Raw genomic sequence first — 20,979 nt, forward strand, 5'->3', positions numbered from 1 at the left:
TCTTCACCTCATTCCTCTAAATTTCGCAGACACCCACTACTCTCTCTCTCTCTCTCTCTCTCTCTCTCTCTCTCTCTCTCTCCTAGCTGGTATCATATGAATGCATCGAACTTGTTCACTGTGTTCGCTGGTTCAAACCTACAGGAAGTCGTGGAGTGGAACCAAATATACATATTTTTCACTTGCATAACTCTGTACGAGAAACAAGTTATTAAATAATCAGTATGACATATTCGTGTTATCAAACCTTCAAAGTAAATATTACTGTTGCTTTATCCATTAGTACAAGCCCAAAGCTGAAGGGATATTTTTCGACAGAAATGCATCGAAGGCAACTTCTGTGCTCGTGAATGCGACGCTGCCACATACGCGGGTTGGCTGGACGAGAGTGGTTAACAACTCCTGGCCGCAATAGTACAACCCCAGGAACTTGGCCATCTCCACTTCATTGCAGATGAACCAGGCATCCAACGCAGTCCCCAGAAGTGATGTGTAGTTGTTAGTTTTGCGGGTGAAGTACATCAACAACTATCTATCTCTCAATATACCTAGGCTGCTTCCCCTAAGAGAAGGGAGGTAGCCGAGACAGGACGACACTCCCCATTTACTCATCCATTCAAACACATTCATTCACATCTTAGCCCCAAAGGGGAGAAGGGACAGATCCTCACTGCATCACACCGCACAAGGGTCAACTGCGCAGTGCAATCAGTGATATCTGCAGCAGGGCCTGACAACTGAGCTGGTTTACCCCTGCCACATTATAATAGACCCATCCCCATACCTGCACCTGACCTGGCTAGCTGATCAGACCAAATGTGGGAGAATATCTCCTCAGGCCTGCATCATCATTTATTCATTCACAATTTCTCTCCATTTATTTCTGTCATGCACAGCCACTCTTCCTTGCTCAACAGACATCCCTCTTGCATCCAGCGCTCTCTTCACACTGTCCATCCATCCTATTTGTGGTCTCCCTCTTAGCCTTACACCTCTCACGTCAGATCTAGTTATCTTTTTCAGCAGTTGCTCATTTTCCATTCTCTCCATATGCCCAAATCATCGCAACACCCTCTGCTAAACTCTACCAGCCCTCTCCCAAACAACTCCAGTTCTCCTTCGCATTTCATCATTTCGCACTCGATCCATACGCGTCACTCCACACATACTCCTCAGACACCTGATCTCCATTAAATTCAAACTTTTTCTCTCTTCTACACCCATATTCCATGTTTCAGCCCCATATAACGCAGTCGGTACCACAACACCCTCATACAGCCTTCTCTTTACATCCATTCTAAGTGAACGACATCTAAACACTTTTTTCATTCCTCCCAGAACCTTACCTACTTCATTCATTCTAAACTTCACTTCTGCATCTATTCTTCCATCCACAGCAATATGTGACCCTAAATATTTAAAACACTCTACCTCCTCAAGCAACTCACCATTCAAAACTATATTCATCCCCCTACCATCTACCAATCTCGTACACTTCATCACTTTACTCTTATTCTCATTTACTTTCATTTTCCTCCTTTCACACACCCTTCCAAACTCCCCTACCAACTGTCTCAATCTCTCCTCTGAATCTGCCACCAGTGAAGTATCATCTGCAAACAGCAGCTACTTCAGAGTCCACTCTCCACCATCAACATTCACCAGACTCAAACCTCCACCTAACACTCTTGCATTCACCTCCCTTACAACACCATCCATATAAACATTAAACAACCAACGTGACATCACACATCCCTGTCGCAGCCCCACTCTCACGGGAAACCAGTCACTCACAGCACTTCCCACTCTTACACATGCGCTACTATTTAAATAAAAAATTTTCACCCCTTTTAGTAACCTACCATCAAGTCCATACAATCTTAAAACAGTCCACAAAGCCTCCCTATCATTTCTATCATATGCTTTCTCTAAATCCATGAATGCCCAAAACACATCCTTGCCTTTTGCTAAATACTTTTCACACACTTGTCTCACAGTGAACACCTGATCCACGCATCCCCTCCCTCTCCTGAAGCCACACTGCTCATCACCAATCACTCCCTCTGTACCCTCTCTAACTCTCATAATTAACCCTCTACCATACACCTTACCTACAACACTCAACAGACTTACACCCTTAAAGCTAGTACATTCATACTTATCACCCTTGCTTTTATATAACGGGACCACACAGGCTTGCCCAGTCAATTGGCACCATACCTTTCACAAAGCACACATTCAACAATCTTACTAACCAGTCAACAATAGTCACTCCACCACCCTTCAGGCATTCCACAGCACACCCATCCATACCTGCAGCTTTCCCTGTTTTCATCTTCTTTACTATCTTCTCCACTTCCTCCTTTGTGATCAAAGAATCATTCAACTGTCCCAACACATTCATTTCTTGCACCCTTCCATCCGCCACAATCTCAGCCGCCCTTTCCTCCTCTACATTTAACAATCTTTCAAAATACTCTGCCCATCTCTTCCTTACTGCATCCATCTCAATTAACATCCTTCCATCCTCTGCTTTTACTCGCTCTTCCTTCCCAGACTCTCCCTTTTGCACCTTTTCACCTCCTTCCGGAACATTTTCTTATTCTGTTGAAGATTCTCAGTCAGACGCCTACCCCACCTTTCATCTGCTGCCAATTTAGCATCATGCACAGCCCTTCTCGCCCTATTCCTCTTTTCCTTATACCTCTCATATGACACCTCATCCTTCCTCTGCAGCCACACTTCATATGCACGTCTCTTCTCAGCCACAGCCATATTTACTTCCTCGCACCACCATTCACTTCCTTTTCTTACACCACCACCCACACGTCTCACACCACACACCTCTTCTGCATTCCCCACCACAGCACTCTTAAATAACTGCCATTCCTCCTCCACAGTGCCATTTTCCTGATCTTTCCAGAAAAGCTGGAAGAACTGCAGCGGCATTGTTGGCAGATACACCTTTATTCCTGGGGATCCTATGAAGGTCCCATTATGTGGTGTCAATGGGCCACTGCTCCACCCTGGATCCTCTGCGGCAACACCTCCCGCAGTGGTGGTGGTGGGTCAGCTTACTGACACCCTTCAGCCTCCTCAGGCACCCCATGGCCACCCCCCGTAGCTGGGTCACAGACCCCGGCAGCCTCACTGAGGTGGTGACAGCTCTGATGAGGAAGACGACGAGGCTGGCTCTTGCTGCTGCAACGTTGGGGGGGAAGAATGCTGCCGGAGACAGCGACCTCGTCGACCGGGCAGGGGATGACGACACAGTCGCATCCTGCACCAGCTACACCACAGACACTGCGGCAGGTGCAGGTGCCAATGTCACGTAACTAGGCCCTGCAACTGGTGACATGGGCTCGACCAAGGAGGAACTGGAGGCTAGAGGTGGAGAGACCTCGACGGCCACTGGAGCGAGAGGTCCGAGCAAAGGTGATGGCTGAGGTCCAAGTGAAGGTGATAGCTGGGCTGAGGGTCCTGCCACTGGTGGTGGTGTTTGCTTCCGTGGTGGTAGGGGATAGGGCAAAGCCTTCCAAGGGGAACGGTGCAGGACATCATCCCAGTCCTCCTCCCCACTCGAAGCGTCACTCAGGACCTCCTCCTCCTCGCTCTCAGTATCCTCCTCAAATAGAACCTTCTGCCACTCCTCAGAAGACAAACCTGTCCTCTCCATCGTGGCAAGCACTGAGAACTAAAGTTCATTCTGAGCAATAGGTTCTTTGCTAAAAAAAAACAAGATATATCATTCATTGTCATGCAACACCTTCAATTGAGAGTATCACTACACAAGTGATGTGATATCTTTCCATACAGCCAATCGTGGCACCATTACCAAACACTTCACATAAATGATAACTTTTCAGTGTCTTAGCAAGGTGTAATACCTGTCCACTAACATCCGCGGGTGTGTTCCATATATATATATATATATATATATATATACATATATATATATATATATATATATATATATATATATATTTCTGCCCTCCTTTCCTTAATGTTCCTCCAACATATGATATACACCTAACAATATCTCCACGAACACTGGTGGCACAAGTCACTAATATTCCATATAAATCATAAGTTATCAACAAATGTCTTAGCAAGGTACAGTACTCGTCCACTGACGTCCGTAAGTTTGTGCCATATATATATATATATATATATATATAATATGGGGCCTTTGTGGTACAGTGGTAAAGTGTGCATTTTCGTACACTGAAGAACGAGGGTTCGCACCCCGCTAGGGTAATAAACTTTGGGAGCCTTCTTCTGGCCACGTACTGCTTGGCGGACATCAGGAGTGCTGTGGATGAATCGGTGTCGCATACTATAAAGTATACATGCACCGAGTCAGCTTACGCGGACCGATTACACTTGGTTCACAGACTACACACACATCCAAAGCCACTACAACACTACAGTTACACTTACAAGCACTTCTCACCCTACATACAATCTCTACAAGACAGCCTAAGCCACTTGGTAGAGACACATTGGCGTATCGTCCCCACTTCGGTAGGGATAGGCCAGTCCTGCAGTGGACACTCAAACGGCTGATGAGATGAGATATATATAATACAGATAGATAGACAAACAGATCATCATCATCATCATCATCATCAGCCGTTGAGGTTCACTGCAGGACCGGCCTCTCTCTCTCTCTCTCTCTCTCTCTCTCTCTCTCTCTCTATATATATATATATATATATATATATATATATATATATGTATATCCTGCCCTCCTTCCCCTAAGGTTCCCCCAACACATGATATACACCCTAAACTATATCTCCACGAACACTCGTGGCACGAAATCATAAGTTATCAACAAATGTCTTAGCAATGTACAGTACCTGACCACTGATGTCCCTAGTTGGTAGGGGTCCTTACACCCCCTGAACACCTCATGCTACGGTGCCGCCAAGATACGTTATGCAATCACAATATCCCTTCACGAACACTTGCGCACATTTCACATACATTGCACATTAAGTACAAGCTCTCTATAAATGTCTGTGCACGGTACAGTACCTGTTCACTGACGTCTGTAGCTGCTAGGCAACATCCCCCGCACACCTGCCGCTAAGGTAACGTTAAATTTGCTACGCACCCACAATATCCCTTCATGAACACCCGCGGCACATTTCACATATATTACACATAAAGTATAAGTTCTCTATAAATGTCTGAGCAAGGTACAGTTCCTGTTCACTGACGTCCGTAGTTGCTAGGCGTCCTTATGTCTCCTGCACACCTGCTGCTAAGGTAAAGCTAACAAACGCTATGCACCCACAATATCCCTTCACAAACACTCACAGCACATATCACGCATATTACACATAAAGTATAATTTCTCTTTAATTGTCTGAACACAGTACAGTACCTGTTCACTGACGTCCATAGTTACTATGCGTCCTTACGTCCCCTGCACACCTGCCGCTAAGGTACCGCTAACATAAGCTACACACCCTCAACTATCCCTTCACGAACACTCGAGGCATATTTCATGTACACTGCACACTAAATCATACGCAAATACATGACTACCACAATTATTCCATCCCTACCTCCGCAATTATTCCGTTCCTGACTACACTAGCCTACAACATGATGCAGTACCTTTGCCTTGAGAGTACAACGCACCGCTATTTTGGCACACACCACACTCTTTCATGAACACTCGCAGCATGTTTGACGTATATTTCACACAAATTCGTACGCAAATACATTATCACTATCAAAATTATTCCATTTCTAAACACCTCTAATATCCCTTCCCGACTACAGCATACTGTATAGGTGACACCTGCCCCATCCCAGACTACGGCTATGGCATACGTAACGCCTGCTAGTTCCATTATTTCACAAAGCCAGCTACTATACTTTTCACACAATATAAACTTCAGGCACTGGCTTCACTATATATGTAAAAATACTCACAGTATTAGGGCTTAGGGGAGGCAGAGTGGCGAAACCCCGCTACAGTGAACACAAGTCTTGCCCCTAGACCTAACGACTGATTATGGGCATCATTGCTTGTTGAGATATATATCAATGTTCCATCATCAAAATCACGTCAAAATGTGCTCAGAAATAATATATAATCACACTCAGTCCACAGGGGCTTCAGCTCGGCCTGGAGGGGGAGAATTAGTGGCATTTAAAAGGACAACACACACAGTGCATCCCTACAGCCTGGCTACTTGTAAGGTACTGAGGTTTATCGTTACAGACAAGCTCCGAGGATGCGCTACAGTGTTGCCAAGTGTTTACCTCGGAAGAGAGAATCACCCACTAGAACACACCAAATTTGATGCAAATCAGCTGATAACTTAATTTTTTTCTGCTTTTCCACACGATTTGCATCAATGTGCATTTATGAGAAAAGACACATGGAAAGCAATTTGCGTCAGCGTGCCTGGGAGGGTTAATGCCTACATCACTTTTATAACCCCATCCATATGCAGATTAACAAGTGGATTGCACAATGACTTTTTCTTGATCCCACCCCATGGTGTGCAAAAAATTATTTTTTTTTTAGTTTTATTATAAACTTGAAGATAATTATCCAGGGCATCACCTGGTGAAAAAATAATCTCTATCCCTCTCTCCATCTTTGTGTAACGTCAGGTGTAAGTTTGCATAGGGGTGTGGTGGAAAAAATATTCAGTTTTTGTGTATCTTAAACATGAAGATAAACATCCAGGGCATCATCTAGTGCAAAAGAAACAATCTCTCTCTCTCTCTCTCTCTCTATGTCTTTGCATAGCACCATGTGTAAGTTTGCATAGGGGTGGAGTAGTTAGCGGTGATGCACAGCCACTTAAAGGTCAGCACATCCTGAGCTGTGGCTGGCAATGACATGACACATCACTGTTTTAGTTCAGAATTCAAAAAGAAAAATTCACTCAATTCACTATCCACATGCACTGCAGCCTTAGCTCCCCCATACATACTCTTCACGGCATTCAGCAACTTCCCATTTTCGCCATATACTCTTAATATTTTCCACATTTCTTGTCTATCCATCTTGTCATAATATGCTTTCTTGAAATCCATGAAGGCTGCATTCTCTTTCCCTTCTCTAGAAACTTTTTCATTAAAGACCAAAGAATGAATATCTGATCTTCTTAACGCGCCCTGTCCTGACCAATTTTCCACCACTGACTCCCCCCAATCCCAACTAATTTTGGAAAAAAATTTTTTTGGCTCAATCCTCCACTTTTGGTGAAAAACATCGAAAATTCATAGAGAAATCGCTCACCTGAGGTTTAAAATAGTCAATATGGGTTGCAGTACTCCATACCTTACTGGGTTTTCTGTCAGGCTGGCTCCAAAGTAGACGAGTTCTATGGGAGATAACCATTCCACACCGCTCAAAAACGGTATTTATTTATTTATTTGGTGCGAATTTATATGTACTATAAGAGTATATTGGTTTTCACACAGTAATATAGACAATGTAAGCATTGTTTCACTCACCAAACACATCAACATACCTGACCTTTTTTGGCGACATTACCTGATCATCATTTCTGACTGTTTCTTCCTTTAATGCTATGTAAACTTTGTCCTTCACATTGTCACCGATTAAGGAAGAACTCTGGCCCTGAATTTCGTACCTTGGCAAAACATGTCTTTACTGGCCAGGTCACTGGTAACAGGTGAATTGCCGAGACAATGGTGTGGGGGGGGAGATCATGTGGGGTAAGGCATTGTTCCTGCCTGCCATCTTGTAGAGGAAGGTGTCCCATGTAAACGTACCAAAAAACACGAGCGAAAATTGAAAACTGTGCAAATTAAGAACCTTGCAATTGATGCGCGTTTGTATACTTCAACGGGACTGACAGTGACAAAATGTGTGGACGTTTATATACGTCAACAGGATGCAGCGAGTTAACCTGTTCCCATCCTATAACCTTTTTTTTTTTTTACCAACCATTTCCTCTGTTAAATCCCTAACTCTGTCAATAAATACCCTGCCATACACTTTTTCTATTACACATAGAAACCAAATGCCCATATGATTACCACACACTCCTTTTTCCCCTTTTCCTTTGTCTATCTATCTATCTATCTATCTATAGCCCGACGCCCTAATCCCGCAAAGGGTGGCCGCAGACAAAACGCCTCCAAGTCACTCTGTCACCCACCATTTGACTACCCTCCCCCCAACTAACCCCCCCTCCCTCATATACCTCTCAACTCCATCCCTCCACCTCATCCTCGGTCTACCCCTCCCTCTCCCTCCCTCCACCTCACCTACATACACCCTCTTAGTCAGTCTTTCATTCTCCATTCTCTCCTTTGTACAGGGAAAAATTATAGTTGACTTCCAATCCTTCAGGACTCTGCCTTCGTCCCACGCCAATCTGCACATTTTTCATATCCATTCTACTACTATCCATCATGCTCCAGCATTTCACTAAACACTCCATCAGTTCTTTGGGCTTTCCCCAGTTTGACTTTCTTCATTGTTTCAGCTAATTCCATCATACTAATTTCTTTCTTTCTTCTCACCTCCCTCCTTCTCACAGGCATTCCCCAGCCACTTATCCTCACATCACTTTCATTCACTATGTTTAACAGTTTCTGAAAGTGTTCTCCCATCTGTTCACCTTCTCTCCCTTCTCCACTAACAAATCTACCATTTTTATCTTTCATTCCCTAACTAACTTCTTCATCACCCTGTCATACACTCGTTACCTCTTTCCAGAACATTTTCTTATATTCTCTCCATTTTACACTCATATTCCTTCCAAATTCCTCATCCACTGTCTCCTTAATCGCTCATGCTAATCTTTTCACCTCTCTTTCTCTACATGCATCTCTCTCTTCCATCTCTCATCTTCCTCCATGCCCCTGCTTCCCATCGACTCACTATATGCCTTTCTCTTTTGCGCCACAGATTGGCTACCTCTTCATTCCACCATGCTGTTCCTTCCATCCGCTTTCGTCTTCATCCCACACATCACCTCACATGCTGCACAGATTTCTTCTGTGAATATCTTGCACACGCCTTCCACCTGCCACATCTGCTCCAAATCATATTTACTAATTGCTCCACTTCTCTCTCATATTCTGCCTTTTTTCCTATCTTTCAACCATTCCATTCTTGTATGGACTGCTTCTTCCTATCCTTCTCTCCTTCTATTCCTCCATTGCATTTGAACCTCGACTTTCACCCCACTACACAGTGGTCAGAAAGTCCACACCTCCAACCTCTGTACGCTCTTGTACACCTCCTCATTCTTTCTTCCACACACACATGATAAATCATTGCCTTCCGTTCGTTCAGTTCACCACCAACCCTTTTCATCAATCGCCGCGAAATCCTGTGGATTTTTGTGTCTAAAGAGGGTACTGGATATCACCAACCCCCTCCCCACACAAATGTCCACCAGAACACTGTTGGTCTCATCCACTTCTGTAAGCACACCCTACTCACCAACTACTCCATCCACCTTCACATTCCCTACTTTTCCATTCATATCTGCATTCAAACTTATCCATGCACTCTTCCACATTTGCCCAGAACTTTTCTTTCACTCTCTTTGCTAGATCTTGCATTGGCGAATCCACAAACACAATCATCCACATTTGTAGTACTACTTTCAACCTTATCCACACAGTCCATGAGCCAGCTGATCCATACTCTCATATATCCTCCTCCCATCACTTACCACAATACACACTCCTTCTTTTGCCCTCTCATTCTCACCTACTTCTGCGCATATACCCCATTCATACTTCCACTCACATTGTCACCTCACCATTTAGTCTCATTTGTTCCATATATGTCCACTTTTGCACTCTCAAGCACCTGGACAATCTCTCTTCCATCTCATCATACGCACCAGTTACATTCAATGTCTCAATCTGTATCATGTCTTTTGTTCAGTCCTTAGATGTCACCTGTTAGTTAGTCCTGGTCCGAGGCGTCTTGTTTATATTTTTTCTTTGTTGCTTTCCTGGGAAAGGGCACTAACTCTTCAGCATCCTACTTGATGCTACGAAGGGAACACTTGTTGGGTGGTTATAAGGTTATCAACCAGCACTGTAAATGCTATCCCGGTTTACAGGAAAACATTTAACTTGCCACTCAGTGCGGAGCTACAATAAATCAGATTCCCGCCATACTTAGTGGGTAAACGATTTGACGATATATATATATACAGTATATAAATGTATAAAACACCTTCTTGGTTTATTATAATGCGAGTTTTTATTCTCTCAGGATCCTATCTATCTGTCTGTTGCCAGACGCCTTAATCCCGTAAGGGGTGGCCACAAACAAATCGCCTCCGTGTCGCCCTGTCCCCGGCCATTTCACTGCCATGCTTCCAACACACACACCCCTCTCTCATATACCTCTCCATTCTATCCCTCCATCTCATCCTTGGCCTCCCCCTTCCTTTCCCTACCTCCTCACTCACATACACTCTCCTCGTCAGTCTCTCACTCTCCATCCTCTCCAGGTGGCCAAACCACCTCAGTGTGTTTGTCCTAATGCTTCCTATCTCATCCATATCCACATCGCAACGATCTGCACTTATTCATTCGTCAGTCTGTCTCTTCATGTGACTCCACATGCTCCTCTCAAATAACTTATTTCCACTGCTCTCACTCTTGACTTGCGTCCTTCCAACAAGGTCCAAACTTCACTTCCATATGTTAGAGTTGGTATTAAAATATTGTCATTCAGTAACTTTTTCACTTGAATGCTCACTTCCCTGTTTCTTGTCACTGCTTTCAAAGAACCAGCAACCTTTCTTCCTTGTTGTACCCTTTCAAGCACTTCACCCTTTAAACTTCCATCCTTACTCACCACAGTATTCAAGTACTTAAACGCACTCACATTTGCATTTCCTCCTCATCCAACCTCACTGTACATTCCTTGACTTCATTTCTGTCGAAGACCATAACTTTATTATTCCCTACATTCACCTTGAGATTCCGTTTCTTACATACTCTCCCAAACTCATCCACCACGTCTTGCAGCTCCCCTTCGTCTTCACTTGATAACACTGCATCATCTGCAAACATCAGTACAGGGGGTTCCACACACACTGTTCTCTCTCATTTGGGCCCCTCCAACATTTACTACCCTATCTTGTATCTTTTTTTAACCCCAGCCATATACAGACTGAACAACCATGGAGACATGACATCCCTATTTCATTCCAATTTTCAAATAAAAAAAATCACTTAGTTCACTGTCCACACGCATTGCATCCTTAGCATCCTCATACATACTCTTCACCGCATTCACCAACTTCCTATTAACTCCATATATTCTTAATACTTTCCACAATCCTTGTCTATCCACCCTTTCATATGCTTTCTCCAAATCCATGAAGGCCGCATACAACTTCTTTCCCTTCTCTAGAAACTTTTCCACTAAAGACCTAAGAATAAATATCTGATCTACACAATCTCTTCCCTTCCTAAAAGCTCCCAGTTCGTCTCCAACTAATTCCTCTGTTATTTCCCAGACTCTGTCAATAAGTATCCTACCAAATGCTTTCCTATTACACTGAGAAGACAAATGCCCATATGATTACCACACACTTCTTTTACCTTTTTTACTTTGTACAAGGGAATAATTATACCTGACTTCCAATCCTCCGGGACTTCCACATCCATTCTACTACTATCTTTATCCCATGTTTCAGCATTTCATCACGCGCTTCGTTATTTCCTGGGGCTTTCCCAATTTTGACTTTCTTCCTTTCTTCCTACTGATTTCTACCTCTCTTCTCCTGTCCCTCCTTCTCCCAGCAAATTCCCCAGCCACTTATTCTCGCATTACTTTCATTATCTATGTTCAACAATTCCTTAAAGTGTTCTCTCCATCTGCATCACTTTTTATCCCTATTCCACTGGTAATCTGCCATTTTTTTCTTTCACTCCCCGACTTACTACTTCAACACCCAATATAACTCTCTGTACCTCTTTGCAGAACATTTTCTTACAGTTTCTCCACTTTACACTTAAATTTCCTCCAAATTCCTCATCCAGTCTCTTTTTACTCTCTCTTACTAATCTTTTCACCTCTCTCTTCCTCTATACTGTACATACTCTTTCCTGTGTCTCTCAACTTCCTCCACATCCCAGTTTCTCATCCACTCACGATATTTTTTCTTCTTTTGTGCCACAGCCTGTCTCACTTCCTCATTCCACCATGCTGTTCCTTGGACCCCCTTCTGTATTCTCTTCACCCCACACACCACCTTACATGCTGCACAGATTTCTTCTGTGAATATCCTGCACACAACTTCCATGTCCCCCATATGTTCCAAATTATATTTACCCAGTTGCTCCTCCACTTCCCTCTTATATTGTGCCTTTTTTCCATCTCAATATCCAATCGATATTATATTCTTAAAACAATACTTGTCTAGCTGCAAAAGTCGGACGTGAGAAAGAATAAGCTGAAATTCGTATAAGGATGTGAGAGGGTTAAAATTCATTTACAGTAATGAGAAACAAGCACAGGGAAGGAGAACGTGCCAGTAATCCACAGCTGTTCGCACCTAAACCTCGCCACCAGCTGATAATAGCATCATGGTCAATGAAAATCCACTTAGCGACCTCCATTAGCCTCGACCCATTAGCCACACACACACTGAGCTATTCACACAAGATCCAGGAATGGGAAAGGAACAGTAAATGATTGGTAATGAAACCGATTATGAAAATGGGAATGACTTTCTTTGTGTCATTTTCATAAGCATTTTTTAAACTGGGTATGGGAACACCCAGTACTTTTAGTTATATGTTTAGAAATCCGGCGCAATACCTCCTTTAATTAAAACATAAACATTTAAAGACAGTACCGTATTTTTGTAATTTGTACTTAAGCCCTTGTGGATATCATTCAGCCTATGAAACCCGCTGGCATTACACGAAGTTATGAGGTCTGCATAATAACCCCTCCAGTAAACAATTATACCCAAAGCTGAATAAAAATCACTTGATTATAGAAAAATTACAATATCAATACCTCCACTGGTTGATGGAATCTTGTTCTGATTAATATGCATCAGTAGATGGGAAAAGATTTAACTACCCAGTTACTGTAAATGGGTAAAGGACTAACGACTCAAGAATTGTTAATGGAAAAAGAATTTAGTAGCCTAGTACTAGTGACGGGAATACAATTAACCACCGAGGAATTGTTAACTGGAAAAGGATTAACTACCCAGTTGTTGGAAATGGGTGTAGGATTAGCAACCCAAGTACAAGAAATTGTCAGCTCGCAGTAACACAAAGAGAGTATGTGGAAAAGGCAGGAGTAATAAGACATGGGATATATGAAAAACAAGAATAAATGAAAATAGAAGAGAGAAGAGAAATGGTAAAGAATGAATTTGGAAATAATATCAGTGGAGGATGAGAGAGAGAGAGAGAGAGAGAGAGAGAGAGAGAGAGAGAGAGAGAGAGAGAGAGAGACTGTAGAATGTAACAGCGGGAAATGGTATAATCAAGGCCAATAAGACTGCCAGGTCTTGTCATACAAGGGCAAATCTGTGTCCAGCTCGCGCACACCGGCACGCTTGGATACACTTTTGAAGAGGTTGCCAGACAGTGATAAACAGTGATAAACTGTTTCATCTTATGTTCTGTAATAGCATTATTGTGCATGGCTTTGCATGTATGTATTTGTGAAGTATAAAATTTAAATATAATGAATAATCACTCAATCATGCATTCATTTAGCAAAATTTGACAAAAAAGAGTAACTGGTCAAGTGAGTTTCTAATGTTCATATTTTTCCACAATATAAATTGTTTCATCTCCCACCCATCTCGAGGCAAATTTAAATGATAAGCTTAGCAATCACCTTTACTCTTCGATCTGATGATTATTCTAATAGGTATTTGCATACAGTAGGATTAAATTGATATGGGGTGTTCAGTATTCTGGAAGTGTTTGGCAACTATCCCCCCATTGCCCCTTCTTTTACCCCCTTTCTCTCCCGTCTCTCCCCCTTTCTCTCAGGTCTCTGTTTAATGAGGCAAATTATATACCCTAACTTCAGGTTCCATGCTCCAGTTAATTATATCAAAATATGGAATACATGATTGTTCAAGGAACTGAAGGGAGACGAAATTGATTTGAGAGCATTATAATGAGTTACATTAACTCTTCATCACCATTACATCATTCTCATTATACTTTAGCTAAGTCCACTATCCCTTTCACTGTACAGTCACTTTCTGATCTGGGTACATTCATCTAATGATTACTAGAACAAAATAATAAGAGCCGACTCAGTACTGAACAGATTGAAAAAAGAAAAAAAAAAAAAACGGAGTCACGTATGTCTGCCTCTACCACTCTCCCACAGCTGTCACAAGAGCAGCTTAACTCACCCCCCTCCCTCAGCCTCTTCTGGGGGGTGAGTGGGGGGAGTGGAGAGGAAAATGGGAGGAGGCAGTCCACAACGTGACGTCACCACATCTGCGTAGTACCACTGGGTGAAGAGACCTGGTAGTCTTATTGGCCTTGGGTAAAATGACAGTGATTGGATAGGCACGAAGAAAAATAGCATTTTCTCTAATACTATCACAATGATAAAATGCTGCGGCACAAATAATGAAAAATTTAAATAATAAAGCCATGCTTTGTATTTGTACCCTGGGGGTAGGGTTTTTTTTTTCAAGAATACTCCCCCAGTATCCCTGCTTGTCGTAAAAGGTGACTAAAAGGGTTGGCGGAGGGTTAGTGCCCCTCCCCGGAAAACAACTAACTAAAAAACAAACAATAAGCCTCGGACAAGGACTGACCAAACGATGACGACCAAGGACCAGACAAAGGACATGATTATCGGAACGTGGAATGTAAGGGGGGCGAATGATGAGGTGAAAGAGAGAGAGATCGTCCAGGTGCTTGAGGGTGCGAAAGTGGATGTATGTGGAATAACTGAAACAAAATGGTGAGGAGAAAGTGTGAGAGAATGGGAGTATGGATGGGGTATATGTGCAGGAGTAGATGAGAATGAGAGGGCAAAGGAAGGAGTATGTATAGTTGTGAGTAAAAGATGGAAGAGGAGCATAAGACAGTATGGATCAGTTGGGTCTAGGATTGTGTGGGTAAAGTTGAAAGTTGGAGTACAAATGTGGGCGATTGTGTGTGTGTATGCACCAACGCAAGATCGTGCTAGAAGAGTGAGACAAGAGTTCTGGACAAATGTAGAAGTGTGCATGGAAAAGTTTGGAAGGAATGAGAGAGTGTTTTTGATTGGTGATATGAATGGTAAAGTTGGGAATGTGAAGGTGGATGGAATAGTTGGTGAGTGGGGTGTGCCTGCTGAGATAGATGAGAATGGGAGTGCGTTAGTGGACATTTGTGCTGGGGGGGGGTTGGTGATAGCCAATACCCTCTTCAGGCATAAAATGATCCACAGATATACATGGCGAGTGATGAGAAGGGTGGGTGGTGAACTGAATGAAAGGAAGGCAATGATTGATTATGTGTGTGTGGATGAAAGGATGCGAAGATGTGTAACGGATGCAAGAGTTTATAGAGGATGGGGGAGTGGACTTTCTGACCACTGCTTGGTGGTGGCCAGAATTAGATTTCAAGTAAGATGGAAGAATAGAAGAAAGGAAAGACGAGAGGAAGGAGTAGTTGCAAGGAGAGTGGAAAGGTTAGAAGAGGATGAGAAAAAGACAGAGTATAAGAGAGAAGTGGAGAAACGATTGGGCAAATATGAATTGGAGCAGATGGGAGACGTGGAAGGTGTGTGTAGGATATTTACGGAAGAAATATGTGCAGCATGTGATTTGGTGTGTGGAAGGAAGAGAAGACGGAGGGGGGTGCAAGGAACAGCGTGGTGGACTGAAGAGGTGAAACAGGCTGTGGCACAAAAGAAGAAAGCATACAATGAATGGATGAGAAATAGGGGCATGGAAGAAGCTGAGAGGCGGAAGAGAGAGTTATATGTAGAAAGAAAGAGAGAGGTGAAAAGTTTAGTAAGAGAAAGTAAGAAGAGAGTGGATGAGGAATTTAGAAGGAATTTGAGTGTAAAGTGGAGGGACTGTAAGAAAATGTTCTGGAAAGAGGTGAAAAGAGTAAGACAGGGTGGAAGTGAAGGTAGCAGGGGAGTGAAAGATAAAAATGGTAGATTACTAGTGGAGAAGGGAGAAAAAGTGAGCAGATGGAGAGAACATTTTAAGGAATTGTTGAACGTAGAGGATGGAAGTAATGCGAGTATAAGTGGCTGGGGAATGGTTGGGAGAAGGAGGGAAGTGAGAAGACAGGAAGAAATCAGTACGATAGAATTTGTGGAAGCAATGAAGAAAGTTAAATCGGGGAAAGCCCCAGGAATTGATGGAGTGTGTGGTGAAATGCTGAAGCATGGGGGAGAGATAGTAGTAGAATGGATGTGGAAGATGTGCAGATTGGCCTGGGAGGAAGGTAGAGTCCCGGAGGATTGGAAGTCAGGTATAATTATTCCCTTGTACAAAGGAAAAAAGGTAAAAGAAGTGTGTGGTAATCATAGGGGCATTTGTCTTCTTAGTATAATAGGAAAAGTGTATGGTAGGATACTTATTGACAGAGTTAGAGAAAGAACAGAGAAATTAGTTGGAGAAGAACAGGGAGGCTTTAGGAAGGGAAGAGGTTGTGTAGATCGGATATTCATTCTTAGATCTTTAGTGGAAAAGTTTCTAGAGAAGGGAAAGAAGTATGTGGCTTTCATGGATTTGGAGAAAGCATATGACAGGGTGGATAGACAAGGATTGTGGAAAGTGTTAAGAATATATGGAGTAGCTGGGAAGTTGTTGAATGCTGTGAAGAGTATGTACGATGGTGCGAAGGCTGCAGTGCGTGTGGATGGTGAACTAAGTGAATTTTTCTCTTTGAAAGTTGGGTTGAAACAGGGATGTGTCATGTCTCCATGGTTGTTCAATCTGTACATGGATGGGGTAATAAAAGAGGTACAAGGTAGGGTAGTGGATGTTGGAGTGGCCCTGGTGAGAGAGGATAGTGTTTGGAAACTCCCTGTGCTGTTGTTTGCAGATGATACTGTGTTGTTGAGGGGAGCTGCAAGACTTGGTGGATGAGTTTGGGAGAGTGTGTAAGAAACGGAATCTAAAGGTGAATGTAGGGAAGAGTAAAGTGATGGTCTTTGAGAGAGGTGAAGTCAGTGAATGTACAGCGAGGTTGGATGGTGAGGAATTGGAAAATGTGAGTACGTTTAAGTACTTGGGTAGTGTGATGAGTAAGGATGGAGGTTTGGAGGGTGAAGTGCTTGAAAGAGTACAGCAGGGAAGAAAGGTTGCTGGTTCTTCGAAAGCAGTGATAAGAAGCAGGGAAGTGAGCATGGAAGTGAAAAAGTTACTACATGACAGTATTGTGATACCAACTCTAACGTATGGAAGTGAAGCTTGGACGTTGTTGGAAGGACACAAGTCAAGAGTGAGAGCAGTGGAAATGAGTTATTTAAGAGGAGCCTGTGGAGTCACAGGGAGAGACAGGCTGATGAATGAGAGTATAAAGGAGCGTTGTGGTGTGGATGTGGATGTGATAGGAAGCGTTATGAGGAACACACTGAGGTGGTTTGCCCATGTGGAGAGGATGGAGGGTGAAAGACTGACGAAGAGAGTGTATGTGAGTGAGGTGGAGGGGGGAAGAGGGAAGGGGAGGCCGAGGATGAGAAAGAGGGATGGGGTGGAGAGGTATATGAGAGAGGGGGGTGTGAGTTGGGAGCAGGGCAGTGAAATAGTGGGGGACAGGGCGACTTGGAGGCGATTTGTTTGTGGCCACCCCAAACGGGATTGAGGCGTCTGGCAATAGATAGATAGATAGATAGCTTTGTATTTTTTTTTTTATGCGAGGAAGAAGGAACCAAAGGCCATGAGCCAGCAAAACAGTTCCCTCCAAGAGAAAACAAAATACAATAGAAAGCCAAAATCAAGATCCGATCATTTTGAGATGCCTGGACACACTGTGTTTGAAATTACTGGAGATCATAGGCAGCAGGAAATACAGACAGAGAGAGACAGTTCCAGACTTGACCTGTTGCATAAATGAAGGACTGGGAGTAACGGTTAACTCTTGCATTAGAGAGTTGGTCAGAAAAGGGATGAGAGTTTGCTGCTAGACGGGTGCTACGTACCCGTCGTAGAGGTGGAGGAATGCATGCAGACAGTTCAGAGGAGCAGTGACCATTAAAGTAGCGATAGAAAAGAGATAAAGATGCAACAGTGCGGCGAAGAGACAGAGGTTGAAGGGAGTCAGTAAGAGGAGGAGATTTAATGAGATGAAAAGCCTTTGACTCCACCCTATTGAGAAGAGCTGTATGTGGGGAGCCTCCCCACAAATGAGAGTTGTACTCCACACAGGGGCGGATAAAACCCCTGGATAGAGACAACAATTGTGCAGAGGTAAAGAAAGAACGGAGTCGGCTTAGCACACATAATCTCTTGGAAGCAGATTTTACAAGAGATGTAATATGATCTTTCCAAGATAAATCCCAAGTAAATGAAACCCCAAGCATGTTCAAGGATGTGTCTGTCATTGTGTTTGTTTGTTTTGTTATTTAATTTGTTCACGAGAATATATATATATATATATATATATATATATATTATATATATATATAGCCTCTGTGGTATAGTGGTAGAGTGTGTTTCGTACACGGGTGAACCAGGGTTCACGCCTCGCCAGGGTAATAAACTTTGGGAGTGTTCACCCGGCCACGTACTGTATTGGCGGACACAATGGGTGCTGTGGTTGAACCAGCGTCGCTTACTTTAAGTATGCTTGCACCCAGTCGGCTTGCGCGGGCCGATTACACTTGGTTCATAGACTACACACACATCCAAAGCCACTCCAACACTACAATTATACATACAGTACAAGCTAATACTCTTTTTGCGTTAAGTCTGGGTAAGTCAAGGGAATGTCACAAAACTACCTCCCGAAAAAATTGGCCACTCAGCAGCGTGAAATTGTAGGAAATAGCGACACGTGAAAAGATGCGATATTCATCTTTTTTATTTTTGGTCGGATTTGGTCATTGTGGGCTATGGAAACAAAGATAATGGTATTTTGCAAATATTGTGTTATCGCGAGGCTATTACTTAGCCACGCGAAATTTGGGGGGCAAACACTAGTAATAAAATATAAGTTATCTCCTTCACTTCGAGGTTGACTTCCATGTCATTCTTGTTATTCTTGCTATCTCCAGACAATTTTAATTAGCTTTGGAATACCCATTACTAGTGTAAGGGGTTAATGAAGGAAGTATCTGACCTCGCAAAAGAGAAAGGTATATATAAAGTCTTCCGGAAACAGCGATAATACGTACAATGAAAAAGACGCGAGGCATAAGTGAGTCGGCAAATATTTTCAAAGACCAAAAATTAAAAGGGTAATATAGATTCTGGTTGCAGTTGTCAGCTTTACCGGTTATTTTGCTGCCGGTTGACAATATGATTTAAATTCGGAAGAGTTATCGTGCTATCGATATATTAAAGGTGGTATCTAACCACCCGAGCTGAATAAAATCGTCTTAAGATAGCACGAATATGATGAAAAAAGTTCATCGGGGTACAGTACTTAATGGTTATATGCTGTATTGATCCATGTTTTTTATAGACAACCAAATTAATAATAATTGACCCTTGTCAAGCTGGTGTATTCAATCTAAAACCGAAGTATCTCATTTCCTCCACCATTCATTATGATAATCCATCTCGACGTCGCTCGTGAGTGGACTTCCACAAGAGAAAAGTTTTCTCGTACAGCCAAGTTTTCTCGCACGAATAAGTTTCCACATACACCCTAGAAACTCCTGCCTCTACACCAAAGCAGTTTTTATTCTGTTTTAATCTTTAAGTGAGACCGGAAGTCAAGGGTACTGTTCTGGTTACTAACAAACTGTTGTGTTCAGCTGGAGGAAATACTTTGTTCATTTATATTCAGATACGGAATCATATGGAAGAATTTTGCGTGTTCTTACTAACTGTATATAGAGTCAGTAAAACAGGAAATTATTTTGTTGTTTTCATTTTTTTTCTGTCCTGGCATAAAACGTTGTTCACTGCGAATATATTCCATAAAATAAACAAATCTCTTAAACATGATTGACAGGTTAGGTCTGAAAACGCAATAGCATAATTCCAGTTTGAGATCCACCCAGTCCATTTCTTCAATGGCTCACAGTCGAGAACATAGAATTTCCAGATATTTTCTTATCTCCCCACTTTATGTTAGACCTATTCCGTACAGCTCCACAACAAAAAAGAAAGAAAATTCTCTTACATATGCCAATGTGGCAGAGTAACTTTCAGTTTCAGTTATTCCAGTCAACGAAATCTTTCTAGTAGCATTCATAATCTCTTAAGACCTTGAAGTCTGAACATAATCTTATATCGACAGCCAAGACATTGTACTGTTTAATATTAGGAAGTATACTGCTAACTGATTTCAAGAATATTTCCTTTAACGCAGGCAAGTTAATATAGTGTAGAAGGTACCGGAAATTATTCCAAATACCTGAAATACGAAAGTCTGTGAAAGCTAAATAATGTCGTTCGTAGGTAGCCTGAATAAAAGCAACAAAATTCGTATTCATAGTGAAAAAGATAATGGAGACCGTCATTAGTAGTACCTCCACCCAAGGGGTCTTTCCCAAGCTGAAATAAGTGATAAAGCTACCAATGTATTAATGGATTGTAATATATATATATATATATATATATATATATATATATATATATATATGCGAAATCATAACCTGAGGGTTGGTAATAGCCAAACCCTCTTTAGACTCAAAATCATCCACAGGTATACGTGGCCAGTGATGAGAAGGATGGGTGGTGAAATGAAGAATGGAAGGCAACGATTGATGTTGTGTGCTTGGATGATAGAATGAGAAGGTGTGTAATGGATGCAAGAGGATATAGAGTTTGGGGGAGTGGACTTTCTCACCACTACATGGTGGGGGTAAAAGTC

The sequence above is a fragment of the Coenobita brevimanus genome, chromosome 100, assembly GCF_032717465.1.
Source record: "Coenobita brevimanus isolate Jiangsu-jjx chromosome 100, ASM3271746v2, whole genome shotgun sequence".
NCBI lineage: Eukaryota > Metazoa > Arthropoda > Malacostraca > Decapoda > Coenobitidae > Coenobita > Coenobita brevimanus.